This window comes from Haemorhous mexicanus, chromosome 4 (assembly GCF_027477595.1).
Source record: "Haemorhous mexicanus isolate bHaeMex1 chromosome 4, bHaeMex1.pri, whole genome shotgun sequence".
Lineage (NCBI taxonomy): Eukaryota > Metazoa > Chordata > Aves > Passeriformes > Fringillidae > Haemorhous > Haemorhous mexicanus.
In genome coordinates, this window is record NC_082344.1 from 7,016,560 (window position 1) to 7,041,079 (window position 24,520).

At 37.2% G+C, this 24,520-nt stretch overlaps 2 long non-coding RNA genes across 3 annotated transcripts in view; both read left to right on the plus strand.

The window, feature by feature from the left end:
• Window positions 1–7,816, plus strand: part of LOC132326072 (uncharacterized) — a 45,050-nt gene extending 37,234 nt beyond the window's left edge. Inside the window, exons 4-6 of one of the 2 annotated variants that reach the window (XR_009486121.1) lie at window positions 2,191–2,409; window positions 4,113–4,245; window positions 7,447–7,816. This is a non-coding gene — a long non-coding RNA (uncharacterized LOC132326072). The remainder of the gene's footprint in view (window positions 1–2,190; window positions 2,410–4,112; window positions 4,246–7,446) is intronic. The other variant, XR_009486122.1, reaches the window with a different exon arrangement.
• Window positions 7,817–7,826: 10 nt separating this feature from the next.
• LOC132326073 (uncharacterized) lies at window positions 7,827–23,733 on the plus strand. The gene is made up of 3 exons (XR_009486123.1): window positions 7,827–9,756; window positions 10,099–10,260; window positions 23,055–23,733. It is a non-coding gene; the product is annotated as an uncharacterized LOC132326073 (long non-coding RNA).
• Window positions 23,734–24,520: the final 787 nt, after the last annotated feature.

Consider the following 24,520-nt stretch of genomic DNA (forward strand, 5'->3'; position numbering starts at 1 on the left):
GAAGGAGTAAAAAAATATCTTACCCACATTGTTTCTTTCTCTCTTACTGACAGGTAACATCATAAAGGCAGCTGCCAAGGACATAACATGTCCTTTAAAATGTAAATTGTTTAGGAATGAAGCACCTTTCTACAAAGATACTTACCTCTTCAAAGAAGCTGCTTTGAAACAAAACTGTGCAGATGCTGTACATCATTTCAGGGGAGCTTACAAGTGAGCCTCTAAAGCTTGCTCCCACGATTTCCACAGAATTCATGGTAGATTATATTCCTGGATATGATCTGCTTTTTGTGCAGATTACTAAAAATTGGTTAAAAAAATCAATAGATTCAGTGAACCTGAGTCGAGTTCCTACCTCCCCTAACATAAGAGTGGAAATATTTTGACTAACAACCTCTCTTTCAGAAAATTGGCTGGTGCAGATTCTCTCTAGATGGCAGTGGAGGTCTGTCAATAACGATTGTGCTTCCTTCCCCCACCCTCTTTCCATTTCTTCTGGAGACTCATTTTCAGCTGTATTGCTCTATGATTTAACAGGGCTTTGATGCTGTGAGATGTTGGCGGGCACAAATCAGACTTTCTTTTCTAAAAGGATAATATACTGCTTTTTCAAAGTCAATTAACACTTAGGGCAAATGAAATGGGGAGAGCTAAAGGTCAATTACTAAAGGATGGCCACAAAAATTTTTCTGGTTTACACAGCATTCATCCAGGGATTGCAGATCAGTGGGGAAAGAAAGGAAATAGTAATTAGCTCATTTGATTTCTTGATGGTTACCAACAAGATAGTTAAATACAGATTATCTCTTTTATTATTATCAAGTGTGGCTGGTGCTAATAATCATTCTGACCAGCTCAAGACCATGTTTTTTTCAAGGCATTGTACCTCTGTCACAGTAGCTGCGAGGTTGTTGTGGCAATTTGTGCACCAGGCAAAGGTTAGCAGAGAGAACAGCTTTAATACTTCAGGTTTGGAGTGGAGTTAGTAAGCTTTGTGTGTAAAAGAAATATTGTAGCTGGCCAGTCCAGCTATTAAACAAAGAAGGGCATTAAAGGAAGGGAGACTGAGTTCCTTTTTCACTGTCATTCATCGTCCTGTTTAAAACAAGCAGGTGAGTTAAAACTTGGCCTTTGGAGGTCTGTGGTGCACTTTCATTGGCTAACCACCAGCTCAGTTTTCATGTCATGAGTGTGATGCTGTTTTACAGGTGAACCACTGTGGATTTAAAGATTTAATCAGGCAGGACTGCAGCTGCTTAGATTTATCTGTCTTCATGTTGCTCATCCGAGTCACTCTGGCATAAGTGATGCAACAGAGTAGTGTCAAGCACAAACATCTAAATCATTTTGAGATGTATGCCTTGTTTAAAACAGGGAGGTTTGTGTCAAGAGAACATGCAGCTTAAAGGATCCCTCCAAAAAAGTAGCAAATTTAAAGCACCATTCATAACAAAGTGAGGTAGCAGATTACTCTCTTGTCAGCTTAATGGTGACTACACATGAAAATGGCCAGCCTTGAATCTGTGCTCCCTGCTTGTCTTTTGTGTGGCAAACAGCTTTCCAGGCAAGACTCACACTTAAGATTGCAGTCAAAGTTCATTTCTGTCTTTTTTAGAATAACTCTGCCGAGTTTAATAACCTCTTCCTCTGTGAATAAGGAGTTTCTGTTTGCAGTTACATGAAAAGAAGGAAAGGCCAGTGTTACAGGCAGCAGGAGATTATTTCAGGCCTGACTATTCAGAGGGCTTTGCAAGACCATGAGGGCCAGGCAAAGCACATAATGAGCAAATTCTTTTGAGGTAAATGATTATTTGGGATTCTGAATGGGCCTTTAACTTGTGTGGGAAAATACACTGTGTGTTGCACTTGACTTGCATGCAGGTAGTGACTTACCTGCCAGCTGTCAGCAGCGCTCATTTCAGTGTCTGAGACAGCAGGAGAAGCAGTACAAAGTGCTGCACCTAAAAGTCATGCTCTCTTGTTTTCTGGTGTGTCAGAGAGGCAAACCTCTCCCCAGCAGTGAGTGGTGGGTGTAGTGCACTGCCTGCCCTCCCCACCTGCAGCCACCAAGCTGGATCCTTTTGTTTTCAAAGCTCAGCAGCTCTGCTCTGCAGCCGCAGAGATTTGCTCAATTTGCTTCCTTGAGTTTACCAAGGGAGGATCAAATGGGGATCTCTCTTCTTCCTAGAGCTACAAACTCTATCCCACTTGATGCACACATGGAAAGTTTTGTCATGGCAGTGGCTGCTGTTTTGTTGATGCCTGAGCTAGCGAGAGAGCACAGAGTTCTGCACATTGGTTTGCCTTGCACAGCCCAGCTCAAAGACAGACAGTTTCCTGGCAAACATGCATCCTGCTGCCTGGGTGAAGTGTTTTCCCTGGACAGACCTGCTGTTGGCAAGTTGGCAGGTAGGAGCTGTATCTGTGGAACTGCAGGGCTATTTTGGCAATGTTTCTGCACATTGCAGACACCTGACCAAATTTCTGGGCAGGTTTTACAGCACATGTAATCTAAATGCTTCTGTGGTACATCTTACTCTGAGTTCATGTTTCTCTTGTCATATCTACTTATCTTGCAGAAGGTTTATTTGGGGCAGACAACATGATATTTTTGGACTGCTGAGTGCCCAGAAAACCAGGGCAGGTTCACTGAGCACATTCAGGTCAGTTGTGCTGTGTCTGCAACTGATCTGCAAATGCAACAGAACACAGGGCAAGGGACACACGTTGTGGAGAAATCACATTTGTCTCATTGTCCTGGAAAGAAGCCAGCTTTGCTGAGGTGGCCTCAGGGTTGTCACTGTAACGACCCTAGAACGATTTTGGGGAGCAGCCTTCCATGTATGAACCATGTTACTGCAGTATCTGTTAAACTGGGGAGCAAGAAATTCCAGATATACATACAGGGAGATATTCTTTCCCACAGTTAGTGGAATTGTGAGGCTGACTCCCCTTCCTCCCTTTTATGAACTTAGTTCTGTTCTCCATTGAATGAGACAGCATCTATCCTGCTCTCTTAAGGAAAAAAGAAATTTGGATGCAACTTTTGTATTGGTAAGCTTGTGAGAAGAGTTGCTCTTTACTTCAGCAAAATCAGGGAATGCAGAGAGGAGCAATAATAAAAACACCCCAAACCCTGGGTGATCAAAACCAGTCCCTAAAGCTTTGTGTATAATGTCTTTCCATCTGAGCCAGCATCCATTGAAATAAATGATAGTTCCTTTTCTCTGTTGTAGACAGAAACAGCTTCAGGCAAAATTGGCAAGGTATGTTAGACCACAGTTTCTCAATGTGTAATGTTTTAGGGAACTCACTCTCCTGCCCAGCATACTGTGGGGGAAATCCACTGTTTTACATAGAGAAAAAGATAAACTACAAGCTTTTGAATTATTGGTATTGATGTACAGCAAGGATTAAAACATGAAATCTTTCCTTACGAGCTGATGCCATGATCCACTTCAGGCACTGTACCTTAACAGATGCAGAGAACCCAGGATGGTTTATGGCCATGACCATTTGGGACTCTTCATGGTGCTTCTCGTGACCCACTCAGATCAGAATCTTTCTGAAAAGATGCATTTTATTCTGGAATCCAAACAGTCATGTAGAAAAGAGATTTATGATTAAAAAAAAAAAAACCTGCAAAAAGTCAGTGAGTAATGGATTTGCACTCCTTGTCTCTTTGATCCCTGGAAACAGGAGAATAGACCTGAGCTATGAATGTGTGCTCACAGAATATTTCTTATGTTTCAGTATTTACAGTGGACTGTAAGGAAAATGAGTTTAAAATAACAAAATTAATATTTCATTTCCCTTACTTTGTTAGAGGGGGGTTTTTGAGCTTGACAAGGCTCACTAATTAATTTGCTCTTCCAGTTGGAAAATATTTCTTCCATTTTTATTCAGGCTATGAAAGAAACAGCATTTTTGTTCCTTGGAATATGCTTCCTGGTGTGTCTTGCCTCTTATAAATAGGATTATTGGAAAAGGATACCAATGGATTATTGGAAATTATTGTCTGTGTGTTTTGGTGGATATTGGGCTACTGTGGTAAGGTCAATGGGAACCAAGAAAGCACAAAGGACTTCCATCCTTGTTTTTTTGCCATGCAGAAGGACCCTGAAGGGTGGTTTTCAGGAAGCTTCACCTACAGGAGACTGAAGCAGTTCAGCTTTGAGGATGGAGGTGGAGAACATCAAAGATTGAAGGTGTTTATGGAAAGTGTGTTTATGGAGAAAGCTTTTGGTAAGTTTGGAAAAGTTTCTTTTCCTTGGACACATCTAAAAGACAGAAAGGAGAGACTTCTTCACCCCCCCTCCTCCCCCCATAGTTGTTGTTGTTTTGCAGACAAACCTGAAAAAGGGAAAAAACTTCAGTGGGGAGTTTCATGGAAATATTTTGTCATTCTCACATGATGCAACCAGCAGCAGACTGTTCTTTTCTGTAATGAATGTGAATGTACAGGGGAACTGAAGATCCTTATCTGCTATGAAATAAGATTTGAATAAAACAATGAGCTTAATTTTTCATTCAAGTCAGCCCAAGAAATGGTTTTTAACCCATGTGGAAAAAAACTCTTATGTATCTCTGTGTCCTGTAGCCAAGAGAACACAAAATACTATTGGAATTTGGAGCAGTTCATTAATTACTCCTGAAATTGAGTTCACTTTGAGCCACATATTGAATGACGCTGGATTTACCTTATGTAATTCATGCAGGGTTTATATCACATTTCCTATGGAATGAGTAGAAATCAAGGGAGTTAACCAAACCTTCCTTGTCAAGCAGATAAAAGTTAGTTTCAGAGGGTGAAATATTGTATTCCCACACTGTTGAGGAAGAGATCAGTGGCCTTCTTTCTTGACAAACTTTAGAAAAATCTGTGAGATAGTTCATTTTTGTTACTCTCAGCTGAGTGCTACATATTCCATCATGTGTTTGAAAACAATTTTTTAAAGGCAAGAGCTTTTTCTTACTTTTTTTTATATAATACCATAAAGAATGATATGCAAGAGAATATAGATTGTGTCAGAGTCCTTTCAGATTCAAAATATCAATATTTTCTTCTGCTACAATGGTTTAATTTAGAAGAGTCTTCTTTTGGTAAGGGATTTGTATCTCTTTAATGAAACTGAAGAGCATGAAATGTGGTTTCCCTTCTTTTAAATGAGGCCAATTTTAGAGAAATAAAATGAGACATGAATAAATTGTTGAAGTCACAGTGCATGAAATTAAGAGAGCCCTTGACTATATTGGCAACAAGTTTTCTCTCAAGTGTTTTGATGACCACAGAGCTAAGTAGTTGTGGGCTAATTGTGAAGAGGGTTTTTTTGTTTTGTTTTGGTTCCTATGCCTCTGACAGATCTGTTGGCTTCAAGTTATTTTGCAAATTCTATGGTCCTGATCCCACTGTTATTTCATCCCTGATTCCAGGTGTTTTGAGGCAGGTGGAGCCTCCTGGCTCCAGCCAGGTTTTCTGTGCATGGAAGCAGGTGCTTTTTGATTTAAATATCCCTCCTTGCAGGCAGGTACATTGAAATCAGTGGGGCACAGCCCTGTGTCTTTTCCTGGACACAAAGAACTGCAGACTCAGAGCTATTTATCAGGATTTTTGAAAGTTTTCAATGCAGTTGTGAGTTCCTAAGTGTCCTCTAAGTGTGATCCAGTGCAGTGCAGTGGGGTGAGGTAACCTGGGTGAAGGGCAAACACCCACCCAGCCTCTCCCTCACTTCACTTCCTCAGCAGGGCAGGAAGGAAAAAAAATAGGATGGAAAAGCTGGTGGGTCAAGCTGAAGACAAGGAGACCACTTAGGAGTTAGCACTGCAAGGAAAAGAGACCTTAACAGATGCCTTACTAAAATTTCTATTTTATTCCCAATTTATATAGAGTCATTAGAAAAAAAAAAGACAAATATTACTAAAATACCTGTCCTGCCATATCTCCCAAGCTCATCTGTGCTTCTTTATTTTTCTACCCCCTGCACAAGGAGGTGTATCAGGTTCCAAAAGTTTTCCTTTCAGAATTATCTCCCAAGAGCTCTGTTTTTTCTGAAGTAAATCACAGAACACCCTCAATGTCCTCTAGCAAATTTGACACTCTTCCACATCTTCTAGAGATTCAGGAATGGCAGAATTCTGCACAAAAAGAAGACAGAGAAATGAAAAGGGTTTTTAATAAAAAGAGGCCTTTAAAAAGTGGGTGAATAAAATCAATCAAATTCAAATAAATTCAATAGGGTAAACAGTGAGAAAGGGAAATTAAACATTCTAATAATTCAAAGCAAAGATACACTAAATTTCAAAATTCTACCTTTTTGGACTATTTTGGATATATTTTTTAAAATGGAAAAGAAGTTCTGATTTTCTGCCACCAAAAAAAGGGGGACAAAAAGCCAAGAGAAGCTTTAATGAATAGAGCACTAATTTTGAATGAGTACTCATCAGAACACAAGAGAATTCCAACATTTTTGCAACACAGAACATTTTTGCTTCAAAGAACATGAAGAGGTGTCAGGTTTTTCTGAATTATGACATTTCCTCTGTCATTTAAAGCTGGGTGTGTGTCCGAGCTCTGTTTCAGAAAACTAAAAGAAAAGTTTCATAATCTTGATCACAGCAAATGTGTGATTTAGGAATCCATTGTCATTAGCACTATATTAGGAAGATAATGCTGCTTTTGAGCTTCACTTACAGACCCACTGACTTCAGTGGGATTGCAGTGCTGGGCTGGTTTGGGATCTAAATCACAATTTCCCTGAAAGCAAAGGGAATATATTGATTTAACCAACCAAAGATATGGCCTCACATGCACACACCCATACCCATTTAAATCAAAATTCAGTTTCTCTTGTGGAATTCTGATGGTTTTAGAGATATATCTCCAGCTGTGGTTTCATGGCCACACATTTTTCTCGGTGTTCAGCATAAGAAATTCTTCAAAATTAAATTGGTCATAAACCTGTTCTATGTTGTTTTAGTGGAGAGGGTGGGAAAAGACTAACTTCTCTTGGGGAGGGTGGAGTGGGAATCTCTGAGGTATGTAAAGAGTGGGGCAGGGAAGAATATAATTTGTTCCTCTAGCTTAAAGATCTATCAGTGTAAGCCTGACTGCAATGTGGTAACTAAACAGCAAATCAGAAACTCCTGTCAAAAATGCTCAGTCTTGGAATTTAAGTATCACTTCATGTAAGAGAAAAATGATGGCAGATCAGAAATACTGATGCATAAGAATGGAAATAATTGTGATTTCCACGAGAGGATTGCCAGTTTGCAGGATTTAAATTGCATGCAAAACTGGATTTTACATCTCTAATTGAAGACGTGTTGCCTTAGAGGCTTGACTTGACATTGACAAACTTCAGCAGAATACAAAGACAGCAAAATGGGCTTTTGTTTGCCTTGGAAGTGATTAACAAACTCATACTGTGATGTTCCTTTTATTCCCAGGAATGCCAGTGGGATGATAAGGTTACTTCTACAGGAGATTAAAGGTGCCAGTTACACACTGGGGGTAAGAGGTATTGAAACACAAACAGGCCGTGCAGAAAGACTCTGATTTCCCAGAGAAAAACCTCTTATTTTCTAAGATTATAACAAGTACAAAGCAGGATTTTGGAGTGATGATATTCACGAGGTTTTCTTTTTAATGAATAAAATTCATTCTAGAGAAGACATAAGTTGTCTGGTTGATTTTATTATTTAAAGCTTTTTGCTCATTAGAGCATAGATTAGAAATCTTGCATTTAGGAGAGCTTCATCCTGTACAGACATAATTTGGGAATCATATAATTTTTTGAGACCATTTAGCAATGTTTATTACTCAGTATAGATTGCTGATTAATGCAACTAATTTTCTGCTTTTTGTCTTTTTTCAAGGACCCTGTATATTTTCCTGTCTCAAATTTGTACATAATGCTGGGATTTTATTAAAGGGGCAGAATAGTTTTCTTCTGTATCTGGCAGGATCACTTTTTTTTTTCAAAGAAATCATTGCTAGGTAATACAAGATGATATAATTCTAGGGGATGAACCTATTGTCAATAAAACTTACATAAGAAGATAAAAAAGATAGTGTGAATTCTAAAAACAGGGTGCTGTTAGGTCTAGGACATTGCACTTTTGATATGGATAAGGCAATGCTGAGTTGTCTTTCCTGAAGCTGGTTTTGAGCAGAGTCAAATTTTTTGTCCTTGTCTTTAGATGCACATGAAAGAGCACTTGACTTATTTTTATTACTGTATTATATATTTGTTTTTATTGCTGAACTATCCATTGGTATTGTTTTGCTACTGCATTATATAGATAAGCAAATTACAGAAACTTTTCCAAATACAAATTCAGTGCAATAACATTGTGAATTTAAAAAAAAATTCCTAAGTTGTTCAATATGCATATAAAGATTATGTGGTTGTATTATATTGTTTCATGGTGCAAGAAGTTGCTGTAAGTACAAGCACACCTCTTGAATGAAATGCTATTAGAAAAGGCACTTGCTAGCTGCATAAAAAAGTTATATTAAAAAATAAGAATACAGATGTAAACAGACGGTCTGCCAGCCTCTCACAGAGGAAACCATGAGTGTGACTGGTCTCCATACTGTAAAACAAATCAAAACATAGCAAAATGCATTCCATCTCTTGAAAAAAATATTTTTTTTTTGCTGCATTAATGCATGCTTTCAAAGTTCAATAAGGAAAAATGAAATTTATTTTGGCCACCTTATATATTTGGACTTTCTTTTTTCTTGTAGGAGTTTTGATTTTCTGTGTTTCTTTGTCACCTGAGCAACACATACAGGTGGTGAAAAAAAAATTCATAATAGACAGAAGAAAACATTTTGGAAGGATGAACCTGTAGGTTCTTTATTATTAATCCTTGTTGTCATACTGGTCAAGGTATTCTTTGTCAAATGGAGTTCAGTATTGACCAAGGTATGACACTCAGTTTCATGTAAGAATTGCTTGGAATTTGGAATTTTTCCAAAACATCCTTTTAGAATGTAAATAACTCACTAACAGTGCTACCTAGAAGCTCTGTCTGCTTGAATGACTGTATAATGTCAGGGTAAGGAAGAAGGAATTTGTTGGGAAGAGAAAATGGCCAAAACATTTATTGGTTTTAAGGGTCATGTTAAAAAAATCATGCCAAATTTTATCTCTGGTTTGCCAAATAAACCAGTACCTAAATATTTTTTCAGAATATTTTTACTAATACCAAAACCACACAAATGCATTTCTTGCAAAACAACTTGAGTGACTCTCTGGAATGTACCTAAAATTACACTATAGAGACACTCAAAGGAAAGAAACATTCAGAAGAGAGCTGGAATTTGTTTCTCATATATCAAGGCTATCAAAGAGGACACAAATCTGTGAAAGGGTTTATTTTACTTTCTTAAATAACTAAACTGTGTAAGTGTAGAAGGATATAATTTAAGAAATTATTGTACATATTATTAGGTGATTTAACTTCTATAATAGATATCATAATGTCACTGAAAATTGTTCCTTAAGCCAAGCTCTCTAAGAATATGGCAATTTGGCTGTTTCTTATGTCAAGCTTATTTAAGCTATGTAACTCATTTTTGGACTTTTCTTCTTCCATAATATTCTATGGAGCACACCCTACTCATGGCTGGGGAATGTGAAAATGAGGAGTACATGACCAGAGGTACCACATAAGTCCATGGCACTTCCTTGCAGCCAGCTACACTGGAGAAAATAAACCAGTGCTGAAGTGGTTGCAGCAGGCTTGGAGGTAAAAGGACAAACAAAGGAATAAATGCTGTTTCCATATTTTGATATTCTGCTCTATACTAATTTCTAACACCATTCTTAGGTAATCACAACCTATCAAAATCAAGTACACAATTTATTAATTTATCTTCAGCCCAAAGAAGAAAGGACAAATTTCTAATCCTTTAAATCCGCTCTCTTCATCTGTTCAGATTCTGTTTAGTAGACTGGAAAGCTTGCATAAAAAAAGCCAAGTTGCTTTTTCACCACCATAATTCAAGAACAGTATATTCTGACTCAGTTGCTGTGAAAGCATATCTCTGAGAAATGCAGAATTAGAAATCTGGGTTTGTGTTTTCACTAGAATAAGCCACACTTTGTGCTTCAAGGAGAAGAGAACCCAAGCATTTTCTTGAGAAGGTCCTGGTGCTTTTGAAACATGTGCTGATTAGTAGTGGTGTGTCACCAGCTGGAACTACTTGAACTAGAGAGCACTTTTTATTTTTCCACTCTCCTTTGGTAACTGGTAAGTATATTTTCTGCTTGTAATCAATGACTTTTATATTCTGAGTAACATTTTTAAGTACGAAGAAATATTATTGCAGCTAGAGAAGATATTGATTTTAAGTAGAAAATACCCTTTTCCAAATGCCACTCTAGATGACTGAAATAAAAAGAATATCTGTGACATCACTAATATGGCCAATAGACTTGTCACTTGGTAAAATAATGAACGTGAGTAAATGTGGCTCTTAATTTATCTTCTGGATGAGCCATGGCACACAGACAAGGGTAGGATCAAAGGAGGTGTCACACACAAAGACCAATCTCCTGAGCTAGTGAGTGGGAAAATCCTGACTGGATATTCCATAACAGAGCAGCAGGAGTTCTGTTTTGTTTTAGGAAGAAATACAAATACAATTTTTACTATCCTGAAGGCTAACAGGTAGTTAACAGCCCATGGATAAATATATGTGTTGCTCTACAGTTCTAGTTCATGATGTTACCTCAGGCTGTCCACCATGGTTCTTCTGAGCACCACAATCTGTATTTCAAGTGATCCCTGTCAGGAATACATTCTTTTAGCTACTAATGGAAATACAAGATGGAGAGTAATGGGAGCAAATTTCTTGGAGCTACTGTGTCCAGCTGAGAGCCTGCTCAGGTTTGCAGAGGTCAAGAGAAGAGCCAACTCTGTTCTGGTTAATTTTTATTGGTCCTAAGTGCTATCTGTCTGTAATGTATCTTTGTTATCATCCAGAAGAACTAAATCTAATTTTTTTTTCTGCTTATAAACTTTCTTTGTGAAAGCTCTGGCAAAAGGCAGATGAATGAAAGATTTCAATAATTTTGTTTCCCCTGATATATGGCAAGTTTGGAAATATATATGTATTCTTGAGGAAAGATTTACTTACTAAACTGATGGACCAACAGTTTCTAGGCTAGTAATGTGTACTTGTCCACATTATTTGTCCACTTATTGTTCTTACAAATTCCAACAATCTCAACGGAAGTGGCTTTAAAATTATGAGAGCTCTCACTCCTAGAAAATTATGAAGCTCAACACCTAGATTTTAAGTAGAGGCTTAAGTAGGCCTAGAAATCTGCTTACCAACAAAAACCCCAAAGTGATTGCTTAGCACCCTACCATGTCCACAGCCTGGGTGCTGCATTTTGAAGTACTTGAAACACAAAAAAATGTCTTCCCATTTTAATCCCAAGTGTTGTACACCCCATAGCTGAATCTAGAAACTATGAATGTAGGAACATCACAGGAAGAGATGGGGGTGAATGCACAACCCCCTAGTTTTCTCTAAAAGGTGTTTCTGTAAGATTTTAGGGTTGTCATAAAAGATTTTCTCTTTAGCCCCAACCCTCTATTTAAAAATTGCTGTTGCCTAAATTTTCTAGGAGGGAGATCCATGAGAACTGGCCTGGTTTCCTTCTCTGCAGGGGCTATGCTCCTATGCTCCTGCTGAATATTTCATGAATAATAAACAGGAAAAGAATATATATATAGGTATATATAGTGAAGGAACTGCTACATCAGCCTCTGTCCATTCAGGGGAACTTCTGTGAAAATGATATAAAATATAAACTGCAGCCTATTGCCAGGCATTATTATAAATTTTAACCTGTGATGTGTAACAGAATTTCACAAGAAGAAATCTGTCACTGTGTCAGTGATCTCCTGAGTGAGCAGCAAAGGTGGAATTTCCAGTGAGCATTGTCTGCCCAGCTGGAACCAGATGACTGACAAGGGAAGATGGAGAATGCATGACCAATAATGTTGTTTTGTGATCTGTAAACATTAGTAAATCTCTTGTAACTACAGAGCAACTCCTCTGTTTGCTGTTGAGCAGCTTCTATTGAGTGCCTGTTCCTGTGCTTGGCAAAGATCTTTTCCTCTAATCCCATGAACATTTCTGGTTTACTTTTATTTCTGTCCTTAATCTGGTTTCTGGGAAGCCACGCCCTGCTGCAGATGAGGTGGGTATCTCATTAGCATCTCTTTTTCCTGTGAGTAGCTCTGTGCTCTAGGAAAACTACACAGGTTCTGCTTGCTATGAAATGGGTTTAACCTTATTTTGAAGAGTTTGTTGGTCTAGAAATTACAAAGTATATCACAGAGGAGGACAGGCCCCAGAAATTTAGGAGACTCAAAATATTAAGACATAAGGAAGGGAAAGCTCCTGCCTTTCTTTTTGGGCTCTCAGTATTAGGGCCTTTGCAGTGAAGTAACTCAATAGAGCAAATCTGGCTCATGGCATTTCTTTGCACTTTGGTTGAAGCAGAAGGCTGGTGAGCATTTGAATTTGTGACCATCTTGGATATGTAAGTTTTACAGCAAAGAATTAATGATGCTTTATAACCTCAGTGGAAAGAAACTTCAGTAGGCTGTTGAAAAACCCTCCTTTGATATTTGAAAATGGAACAGCCAAAGAAAGATTAAAAAAAAAAAAGTCACAGGCTTCATCTTGCAAGCTTTCATAAAAAGGTGAGATGAAAGAGAGCAGATGGATTTATCTTTTTGCTTAGCAGCAAAACTACGAATCATATTCATATAAACAGATCTCTCAGCCAAATATAGCTTGACAGTAATTCTATAAGATTTATCAAGTCAAGCAAAGTGATTAGGTCTGATGTCAAATAATATGAAAATAGGATATCTCATGTGATTTCAGTATTTCAGACTTGAGTCCATTAAATACAACTTTCTGATGAAAATGCTATCCCGTGTTGCAAAAATTTTCATCTCCATATATTCTTCACACTGCAGCAAAATTCTTATACCATTAAAATTCTCATTTTCAGTAACCCTAAATATTACTGAAATAGTTTCTGGAGTGCAGATAATATTGTGACTTTGAATTTTTATTTAATGATCGAGGCGAATTTTAAGCTTTTGAGACAGTTTTCTTGGATATAAATCCAAAAGGGCCAGTTTTACACTTAAAGGCTATGTATACAATACTCTGGAAATGCAAAAGCTTCAGACAGAACACATGGTATAAAATATTAAAAAAGATGCATCACAATCTTACTTTTGTCTTTCTGTAAAATCCAAAAGTAGGTCTGCAATGCCATAAAAAAAAAAAGCTGAGGCATTTCCTTTTTCATCAAGGTTCTCAGATATAATTCATTGTAATGAAATCTCTCCAAGCCTCTAAAATGGCAAATTTCTATTTATTGAGTTCTACAAACCATCTGTTTAAATGGAGCTAGGTTCCCATGCTCTGTGTCAAACAAGCTTCTAACCCTTGTTGAGTCAGTAGGAATCAGATGCCTAAAATGCTTTGGAAGGTTTGACTTCTTTTACAGGTTTCAGTACAGATAGAATTCAGGAGCTGCTGTTTTTATGAGTGGTTTAAAGACAGCTTGAATGAAAAGACAATAATAAACTTCTCAAAATCACATATGTACCTAAGTCCTGTTGATTTTACTGCAGGGTGGGTAGGTAAATGACTTCTGGATGTGGTTACTTTTAGATTTTTCATGTTAGTTGCCAGCAGATATTAAATAAGGGACGTGTGGAAGAGTTTTGTTGCTTTGTTTACTTGTATTATCTCTCCTTACTATTGTATTATCTCTTGTACTATTTAAAGCACAGTGTAGTTTTTGAAAACCTTCACATGGTTTGTTTAATGTTAGATTCAGGTGCTATATGCCTCTGTAATGATTAATTTATAGCCCAAACCACAGCACCAGAAGAGGAGGTCCTGGCTGAGGAGCCTGGAAGATCAGTGCACCCCAGAGTGCAGGGCTAGGGAAGGTGTGCTGCAAAATCTCATTTACAAAAACATGGCAGGAGGGGACAGCTTCTGCACAAGAAGAGTACTGGGCATGCCAGGGAAAAAAATGGTACTAAAATCTGTAGAAATCTACTTCAACTATTTTATTTGAAGTGCCCACTTGTAGGAGCTCTCACAAACCTTTTGACAGGTGGGGTTTTGCTGATATTACAATACCAAGTCATGTTTGTTCAGCTTGAAGCTGCTGCTTGTGATTTAGCAGGAAAGGAAAGGATACCAAATCTAGCAGGCTCTTTCTAATGACACTGATCTCAGGCAATCTCTTTCCTAGTTACACTGAAGAATAAAAATTGAGAATTTTTATAATGAGTATGAAATCAGTGGGAACATGGATAGAATTAGTGATGCTGGAAACATCTTTAGGGAGAGAATAATTAATTGCAATCCTTCTCAGTGACCTCTTTCCCCACAAAAAAACTGTGTTATTAAGATTAGACTATCATGGTTTAGGAATGGTATTCCCCAGGTGAGTGCTCCCACTGAAACCCTCCCAACCATCCTGGCCAGAACCAGGATACAGATAGAAGCAAATTCCTCTGAGCAGGTTTCTCAGGCTCTTAGGGGGATGGTATTTTTCAAATCAGGAATGTCAAGTTATGTTCCTAATCCTTAACTAGAGTTCTGAGTGAACCATATAGATATGCTTCAATTTAAATCTTACAAATTTTCCCAAAAAAATTTTCTTTCAGATGAAATATGGTGGACATGGGTCAGCTTTTTACTTTTGTTTTTTTCTGGGGCGTATTATAGAATATTTACAATCAGATATTGTCTGAGAATTGTATGCTTGGCTGGAACAGAGAGAAATAAGTGAGATGGGGGGAAACTCCCGGAGGATTTGAGCTACACAGATAACAAATGTTTTAATAATGTTATGAGCCAGTTATTGAAATCCTTACAGCGATGCCTCTGCCCAGATTAAGGTGCAAATGGCAAAGTCAGTAGTGCAGATTTTTATTTATCAGTAAATTTTGTGGCAAAGAGAGGTAGAAGCAGGGCATAAGAGTACAAAGGGATATAGTCACCACCTGTTGGATCCCACCACTTGATGCAGTTTTGAGGTCTGAGTCTCAGTCCACCAGAGGTGAGCAAAGACCACCAAAACACCAAATTTCCATGGTTTGTATTTGCTCAGGTTCAGGAGGGAACACCCATACACCTCCCCTGGAGCTGGGAGTTTCACACTGAGTGATGCAATGCTGGGAATCAGAAGACACTTCAGGAATATCTGATGGTCCATGACACCTCCTAAGACACCACAGCTGCCTTTCATTTAGCAGTTGAGTCAATTATGTTCTATCAGCAGATATTAATGACTCCAAACACTTCACAGAAGCTTTAATGCTTTCTGTCTTCTGTAACAAGGAGTGAGGTGATCCTTTGTACACCGAATTGAAGATACCTTGGTTTGTGACATTTTAGACTAGAATTAAATCATGATGTTAATTGTAATGATGTCTTGAGAGAAGAAAGAGCCTTTCAACCAAGACTGGGAATATTTGAACACAAATTTACCAAGTTACTCAGTGACAAAGTCTTCTTGCTTTGTGGGATATGTATAAAAGAGCCTGAAAAAGTAATGCTGCTTTTTTCTTAAGTACCTTCAATAGTACTTAGAAATGTAGGAGATTTGTCACTTTCAGAAGGCTTGAAACACAAATGAGTGACAAATGATCTTAGTAGAGTTTATAAAGGAATAATTAATGGTGCAATATGCTGAAATGAGTATGTGTGTCAGGCTGCAAATGCATTCATGGAACTGTCTTTTATCTTCAGCAATGTCTTTCATGGTGTTCTGAATATGGATGATGAATACTTAGATCAATTCATTTTGTTGAAATTTAAACTGTTCTTTTGTTTTCTTTTTTCTGATTTTTTAAAAAATATGTGATATAATCACAAAATTAATTTCCCTTTTAAGAGAATTCTTACAAATCTCATTTTTACACATGCCATAATAATTTTCTGGAGATCAAAGACTGTGATCATTAGCTAAAAGTCTCCAAGGCTTTGTGAATTCCAGATCATGCAAACAGCAAATGAGGAAGTGTTGGTATTTGTTGGTGAATTCTTGGCATTACATTGGACTTGACTCTTCTGGACTTACATTGCTGTAGGTGTCTCCTGAACTGCAAATCACCAATTTGATTTAATAATACCTACCAGCAGATGTCAAAGATAAACACCTGTGCTGAGAGAAAATTTTACTTTGCATAATAATCTCTTAGAAGCCCACGTAGCGAAGCTGTTAATAATTTATTTTCTGTCTGCAATACAGAAAACAGATTTTGAGTATCTGTTTTGCAGCACGGTGCCTTTGCAACACCAGCAAGGGGTTACCTAGTTTTGCATTTTCTTTTATGCTCATGCTATTCTTTCCAGTTGTCACAGAAGAATGTGTTTCTCTTTTTACATCCCCTGCAGTAATCTGCTAATAACAAAACCAAAAAGTAGGCCTGCCATTGGTTTACTGTGTTGTGTGAAAGTAGCTGTTGACAGGATACACATCTGCTGCCTAAAATGACATTTTTTTGGCACTCTGACAGCTCTTTAATTCTTCTTTCCTTAAGCAGTACTGAGGTCCTCTGTGCACTACAGACACATTACATATCTGCCAAGTTTTGAATGCTTACAATATGGTTGTTTAACATGCCCATGGTGTCATCTGTCAACTATTTATTTAATGTTGGGATTTTAGTTTTAATTTAGTTTTTATACTGCTTAAGAGCATTTTCAGAACTCCTATGAGCAAAATCATAATCCAGAGGCTGGTTAACATACATGCCTTGCTATGGAAGGTACCATCAAAAATGTGATCTTTCAAGCATTTCTGGTGATAGTCAGAAACTAATTCATCCAACAGAGAAAATGTGCTGGTCTAGCAAGGTGTTGGTCTGTCAAGGTGGATTTTGCTGTCAAGCTTTACTCAGAATAAATACATCTATAAATGCCCTTTCTATTAATATATAAATTCACCTTCTATTTACATTTCCTAACAGAGGCTGAAAAGAAGCTAAAAAAATTGGGAAAAGCAGCTATTTACTTGCTTCCCTTTATAGTTCTTCTCTTTAATTTGTATCTCTTCATGAAGCTTCATGGCTCCCCAATGTTTACTTGAGAGAGATCAATATAATTGATCTATGGTATTTTGTAAAGCTGCCTTTTCTACTATGCTTTATTTTTCCTCTTTAAAAACTGTATGTTTGGGTCTCACCTTGACTCTAGGTGTGCTGAGAGGACATGGATTCAGCAGGGTGGAATGAAAGATCTCTGTTAATTTCTGACTGGATGCCATGTACTTCAGTTGTTGTCTTGTGCTTTTGTGTATTAGAAGGACAAAAATTTTGACAAAATGTATGTGAAGAGTTTTCACAGCAGTCATTAATATTAGGAAAGTTCATCAAGTCTAGTTAACAGGTCTGTTTCTCTAAGGTCACTTTTTGGTTTTCTTTGATTTGTTATAGCAGATGCAGAAGAAAGGGCAGAGGAAACATGTAATCTAATCTAATGTGGCAAGACCCTTTTGGAAGAGAGTGAAACTGATTTATTTAGCAGAAAGAAAACTTAGCTGTGTAGAGAGGATCACGTCTAATTTTGCTGCTACTTTGGCATCTCTGTTGAAGTATAAGGCAGCTTAAAAAATAAAAAAACTGATTTTTGTCTCAGTGGAAATGAGTATGTTGAAAGTAGATGACAATGTAATCTGCAGACTGACAGATATTTTGACTCAGTGGAGATCTTTAGAGCGAGGAAGTGCAAGAACTTAAGGAGCCAGCACGTCTCCCTCCCCACATGGCATTATGAAAGAAAGGAGGATAATTTTGAAGTGGCCTACAGTGGTAATTGCATGATATATCTCAACAGATTGAGATGTCGTGTTGCAGCTCTGCTGAATTGAAACTGTCAGTATTGTGTGCAAGTTTTTTTTGCTTTTTCTTGGACTATGAAGAGTGCAAATGAGAAGGCTAGGTGTCTAAATCACAGAAATGACTGCTTTGTATGCCACTGTTGCACATAAAAGTCAGTAACAACAAATAAAATAAATGACCTAAAATACAATTTGAAATCACATAACTTAATCTTTTTTTATCTCTGCTGATGACAGTTTATTAAGAGTGCTAAAACAACAGCATGCAGCTACTTATTGAAGCATGTTTTTATAGCAGTACAATAGGGAATGCCTTGCCTTTTTCCCTTTACTGCTACCAGAATTCAAAAAATTACCCTGCATCCTTTACTTTGGGAAATTTAGCCCATCTTAAGCATTTGAGGAACCAAGGGATATCTGCAAACTGTAACCAGAGAAATGACAGCTGACAAAGGAAAGTGTGCAGCTGCAAGAATTTCTCTCTTTTTTAAAAAAAGGTCTTTCTGCGTTGCTGCTCAAAGAATTAGTTCTATTTCCCTTAAACAGGATTTCTTTGATGAGATATCTTTTAGTCAGGTGTGCATTAGCCAGAGGAATTAAGGTGTGTTCACACTTCTGACCTTTTATCTGCTAAAGGGCGCAAGTTAAATGAAAAGTTTACACTTCTTGCAAAGTTTTTAAAAGTTGGAGAAGTACCAAAGTGCTTTACCAAAATATTTTGTTTTCAATGCTTAGCATATCCATCTCTACTAATTGATACAGTGAAGCAAATGCTCTCTAGTATCCTTTAGTGATTCAGCCCAAAGTGTTTGCTCTTTATCACTATTTTGACCCCTCCTTTCTCACACACTTTTACTTTTAATAGTACATTGAGACCTCACAGCCAAGAGAACTATTTGGGAGATTTTTGACAGAATGCTCTCTATCACATTACAAATTTATGAAGCTTAGCTATGAAAATGCATTTTGTTAAACACAAATTTTTGACATTTATGGTTGGAAGAAAAGGTCTGTTCTAGAAAACAGACAGGCATTTTGTGTCTTATGTCTGCATATGGCAGCATGCCCTCTCTCAAGGAAAAGGCTCCTTATGAGGCCATGGTTTTAAATTCACAATTCTTTGGTGTTTTGACAATAGCTCTGAGTAGCTGTACCTTGAATTTGTGAGGCTGGTGTCTCTCTGTTTATTGGTTGGCACAAACATGTTTTGATGAAGAATATAGTTTGACTGAAACTTTCATTAAAGACTATTTCAATTTTTTCAGTTGGTTGCTTGGCAAAATGTCAGCATGAAATCAGAATTTTAGGCATATAAAACAGCCCATTTTAAGCCAGTGGTGTACAATGGATCACATTTAGCAATGGCTTAGCTCTAATTGATTCCCTGGAAGTGCATTTAGGTTTAAGTTGGCTCATTATTTTAAGCTAAACCTGTGTTATTTGCATAGAGAGCATGTTTAGAGTTTGGGGGCATGTAACTGCTGTATCACAGTTAATGAATGCTGCAGAATCAGGTTCACTTGCCAAGATTTTTTAGTTTACTTCTTTTTATAATTCTTCCCTTAGGGAATATTTGCTAACTGTGTTGGAGCTTTAAAGCCCAACTCTTTTTTTGAAAATCCTGGGCATCCAAATAGTGTTCAGATTGTGTTTTATTAATATTTCTTTAGTTTCTGGAGGTGGCTTTGGTACAGCCCCTGAAATTGAACTAGGATCTGTGTGGGAAAACCTATAGAGGGAAATGTTTGGGAATCAATAGCAGGAGGCCTATGTTTTATGATTCTTCTCAAGTCATAAGGTGATTAAGAGCATGGTTACTCTGTGACTGTTATCAGAATTATGTAAAGATATTTAATTTAAAATAATAGTATCATTAAATAAAAAGAGAAGGATTAAGTGTTTGTACAGCTACTGTGTTATGTTTTTGGTGCTTATTCCCATTATTACTAAGTAATTATAATTTCTTTAATTTTAAATAACAACATATCTGTCATTGTTGCTTTAAGTGATATGTTCTTTGAAAAATTGTAATTTAAAGTATTGCTGATATTTTTATCAGGGCCACCAAAATCAGGTTAGAGATAAATCACACTTAAGAGATTTTTTTGGTGGGCCTAAATAGTTTTTAAAGTGGTCAGATTTCCATCAATAAATGAGTTTAGGTCACATAAAAGTTCTGTACACTGCTGTGGTGATGGGTGAGGAAACATAACTGCCTGTCACCCTGCAAGTATTCTGCTGTCTTGAGCTGGGACATTTCATGTGCTGCTCTCTCTGTTGAGATAAATTCTTTCTCTACCTAATGGTCCTGGTCTTATGTGAGCAGAACCAAAAAATAAAGAAACAATAAAGATGTAGAGATGTTTTATGGCACTGCAAAGGTCTGAGAAGCCATTGCAAGGGTGCATGCTAAGCAAGCATTTATCAGAAAGAGAGGAGTGCCTATACATAGTGCACAGAGTTCTGGGGAATAACAGAAGTACAAGTTTTATAGACTCCTAATTCATTAAGTACAAGTTTAATAGACTCCCAATTAACTTTGCTTGTGTGTAGTATTTATGGCTATTTGTACATATGTGGCTTGATAGTATTGCAGCCACATTTTGTAAAAGATGATAGGTGACCTTTTTTTTCTGGTAATTGCTATTAATACTTTAATAAACAGAAAATGCAATGGGAAAGCACCAGCCAATTCATTGATGCCTTTTGATTTAAGAGAGACAAATTACCAAATGCACAGTTATGATAGCTGACAAAAAACTGAATAAAAGAGTGAGACAAGCCCTTTCCTCTGGAAATAATGGAAAAATGCCAGTGGAATTCCTGGGGCAGGAGGTTACCTTAGGTGTACAGGTTGTCTTTCAAAATTATGTCTTTTACAGATCTAGACTAGAAGCAGAAGGCTGAAATTTTTGATATTTTCTCCCTGCAAGCTATGAGTTTACGCAACAGTTCATTTGTGAAAGAGTTTTGAATGAGAAGATTAATTTGAAATAATTTAAATTGCAAAATAATGTAGAGTTCTATAGACCTGGGCTTGCCAGGATATCTATTCTCTGTTCTGCAGCTGATATTCATGTGGCAAGGAGTACTTGGTGTCAGAGATTATTACCTTGTTTCCATACTTCAGCCAGATTTTACTTATGGCTTCTGAAAAAACTGGCAGTTGGGGTAGCTACCTTTACTTCCCTTTAAAAACTATGAAAAAAATGAATTAGAAATTATCTCCAGATAAGCTATATCTAATCAGAAAATTCCTTCTTTGTTCTCTTGTGTTCTTCCAGCCTCCACTGCCCTTCCCTCTCCCAAAACTCGAGGTGTATATCAAGATATCCAAAACACCTTTCTACATATCTCAAGGAAAAAGAGAGCAGTTATGCAAAATAGGCTGGGAACCAGTAGCTTTCTCTTGCCTCTCTTTTTTCTTTATTTCCTTATGATGCAAAAAGTTGAATTTTCTTTAGAGTAACTAAAAATTATTTAATAAATAATTTTTAAAGGCACCAGGTATTATCTTAGATAAATGGCCTGACAGACCTGAGAAAACTGTCATGCTTTGAGACAAGGTTTATAACTAAGTGAAACTGGGAAGATCTTTCTCCTTTTTCTTTTTCTTTTCCTCCTGAAGCAGCTTCTGAGCTTTTAATGCCATTTTTGGGGGGCTGACTTATACTCTTGCCCTGTTATTGTGTGTAAAGACTTTTCTCCAAATTGTGAGAAGTATTTTTGTAGCCATTTCTCATGCATGAGAAGCTTCCTTGTGAATGACTTCTGAATTAAAATATGTCCCTTTCCTGCGCTGTTCCAAAATTTCACTGTTACTGCACTTCTTATCATACATTATGATAATGATGCTTTACACTCTTTTCAGTGCAACTGCTCCAGATAAGCTCCTTATAACTAAGAGTCAGGGTCTTAGTGTTTATTTTTCTTTTGCAGAGTTATTAGATGTAGTGTATTTTTATTTTTTTGCAGAGAGCTTAGAAGAGCAGTGTTCTAGGACAATCACAATTTGGAAAGTGTATAAGCTCAGGTCTAGATTGTACAAATCCATTTCTTTCCAGTTATGTCTTTGTTATTTGTCCATGGAATTGTGATAATTGTGTAGTGTCCTCCAAACCATCATCAAAATAAAACACTGGTGTAACTGGCATGAAAATTCATGAGACTGAAACTTTTTCAAACTCTGCAAATAATGCTTTTTCCACAACCAAACAAGTTCCTAGTCTTTGTGCAAGCCAGTCAAATTGCACTGGAGTTCAGAACTGGTGCAGGAAAGAACAAATTCCAATGCCATTGCAGTTGAAAGTGAAACTTCCCTGGTCCAGGGTGTCTAGACTTGCTCAACTGTCACATTCACATTCTCTGAAAAATGCCTTCACCCAGGATTTTCTCCTGGGAAGCTGAGAAGCCTCAGAGAAAAAGGAAAACAAGTTCTTATCTCATTTGTTTCTCCTGTGTTGTGCTCACATGTGGAATGTGTTTGGAGATTGTTTACCCACAGGTGAGTGTTCCATTGGTTTCATGTGAATTGTTTAAACTCATTGGCCAATCAGGGCCAAGCTGTGTTTGGACTCTGGAGAGAGTCAGGAGTTTTCATTATTATCTTTTAGCCTTCTCTAAGTCTCCTTTCTGTATTCTTTAGTATAGTTTAGTACAGTATTCTCTAATATAATATAGTATCATAAAATAATAAATGAGCCTTCTGAGAACATGGAGTCAGATTCATTGTTCCTTCCTGCCACGGGGCACCCCACAAATACAATACTCAATCTTTACGGAATGAGGAAGAATCCTCTGTCTCTTGCAGTTTTCCTACAAAACAACTGAGAATTTCATAAAGAAATATTCAATGCTCAGATACATTAACTAATGAGGTGAAGCCCAATGCATATGTTTTGGTTTTGGCCCTGTTGGTATGAATCATTCAAAACATTGGCAACATCAACAAGTCCTGGCTTTTTGAAATTTCTATTTGAAAATATTGACTGAGGGAAAAAGAAGAAAAAAAGTCTAGGTGTTTTGTGGATTCTGCTTATCAGGTTCAGTGCAATCATCTATTTCCTTTTCCTCCTGAGTTCTTAGCCAGGCTCTAGAGTAAATGATGTGCTTTTGATCTCTGCTTGTTTTTTTTTGCAGCTGTTCCATGCCATGCAGAGTGGGAATTAAGCCCATAGGTGCTACAGAAACAAAACCAGGTAACAAGGATACTGGAGGGAGAAAAAAAAAAGACCCTCATATTTCATGCAGTATGCTTTGGATTTGACACATGAAAGTGAACTGCTCCCATATGTTCTAAATGAATGACTGGCAAATGGTATTTAAAAAGTAAATTGAAGGAGCTTCAGGAAATCTACACATCCTTCTACAGAGAAAAGCAATGCAAAAGCACTGAGTGTTCTTTATGCCAGATAGTTTAGTGTCTAAGCATTTAAAGGTCAAAGAGCTAAGACAAATGCTACAAAGAAAGGGAACTTGTTTGTTTCAATCATGTTTGACAGTCAGAGCTCTCAAAATCCTTTATTCTACTCAAAATATATAATCTTTTGTTTTCTAGCTTAGGGAACACGTAAAATCATGAGAGCTTACTGTAATTTTTAATGATTTGCAGCTCATTTAGCTATAGTATAATTAAAGATGGTGTTTGAACTCTCTTATGCTCTCGGTAAGGACACGAATTTGGAGCAAAATTTGCATAATAACATTTGCTTTTGTCGATGTTCAGAGCAGTAATATAATTAAAAAGGTGAAAGGCTTAAGAGATGATGGTTCATAATGTACTTATTAAAACTCTGATTAAAATAAAATGTCTGGGAAAAAAGGATTAAGCAGCTTTGGTGTTTCATTTTTGATTTTTCTCATTCTGTGTACAGTAGGAGATGACTCAACAGTGCTGTAAGAGGAAAAAGCACTACAAGCTACTTCTGCTAGGGCAAACCTCTTCAACTGGAGTTTTTAACAGCTGTTCCCAAGCTTCATTAAGGCTCATTATAAGTTGTCATGTAGCAGAGAACTTATATTTTCGGATGATCTGTGCACAGCAGTAAAGATAAAAGTCTATCTTAAGGCTGCACTAAACAGAACAGAAGATGGTACATATTAAAAATAGATTACTGAAATTCCCTAATTAGCTAGCAAAGCCCTGTAAAAGCAAAGCACAATCAGTGAGTTTTAGAGGGATGGGGAGGAATGACTCATCTATGGATGGACTCTCAGGCTTCAGTCTGATAAGCTCATTAATAAAAATTATTTACCAATTATTCTTGAATAATACATGCATCCTTAACCACGCATTCATGTGCTTTTATTTCCCCAAAATCTAACACCTAGATGGTCTGTTAAGAATTGTTGTCACATCTGTCTGATCTGACAGCAGAAAGGGCAGTTTAATTTTTGATTGAAACTGTGCAAAAGATCTGATTCTAAAGTGATACATTCCATGAATTTAAGTGTGGAGTCTAAGCAGGGCTTTGAGTGTGAATACATCTGACTTCTAGAGAGGGCAGAGTGGGGAAGGACAGTGGCAATAACACAGCTCTCCATTTTGCAGCGTTACAAGTGGCTTTCCATTTCTCATTTAGTCTCCTGTAAATAACTAACAAACA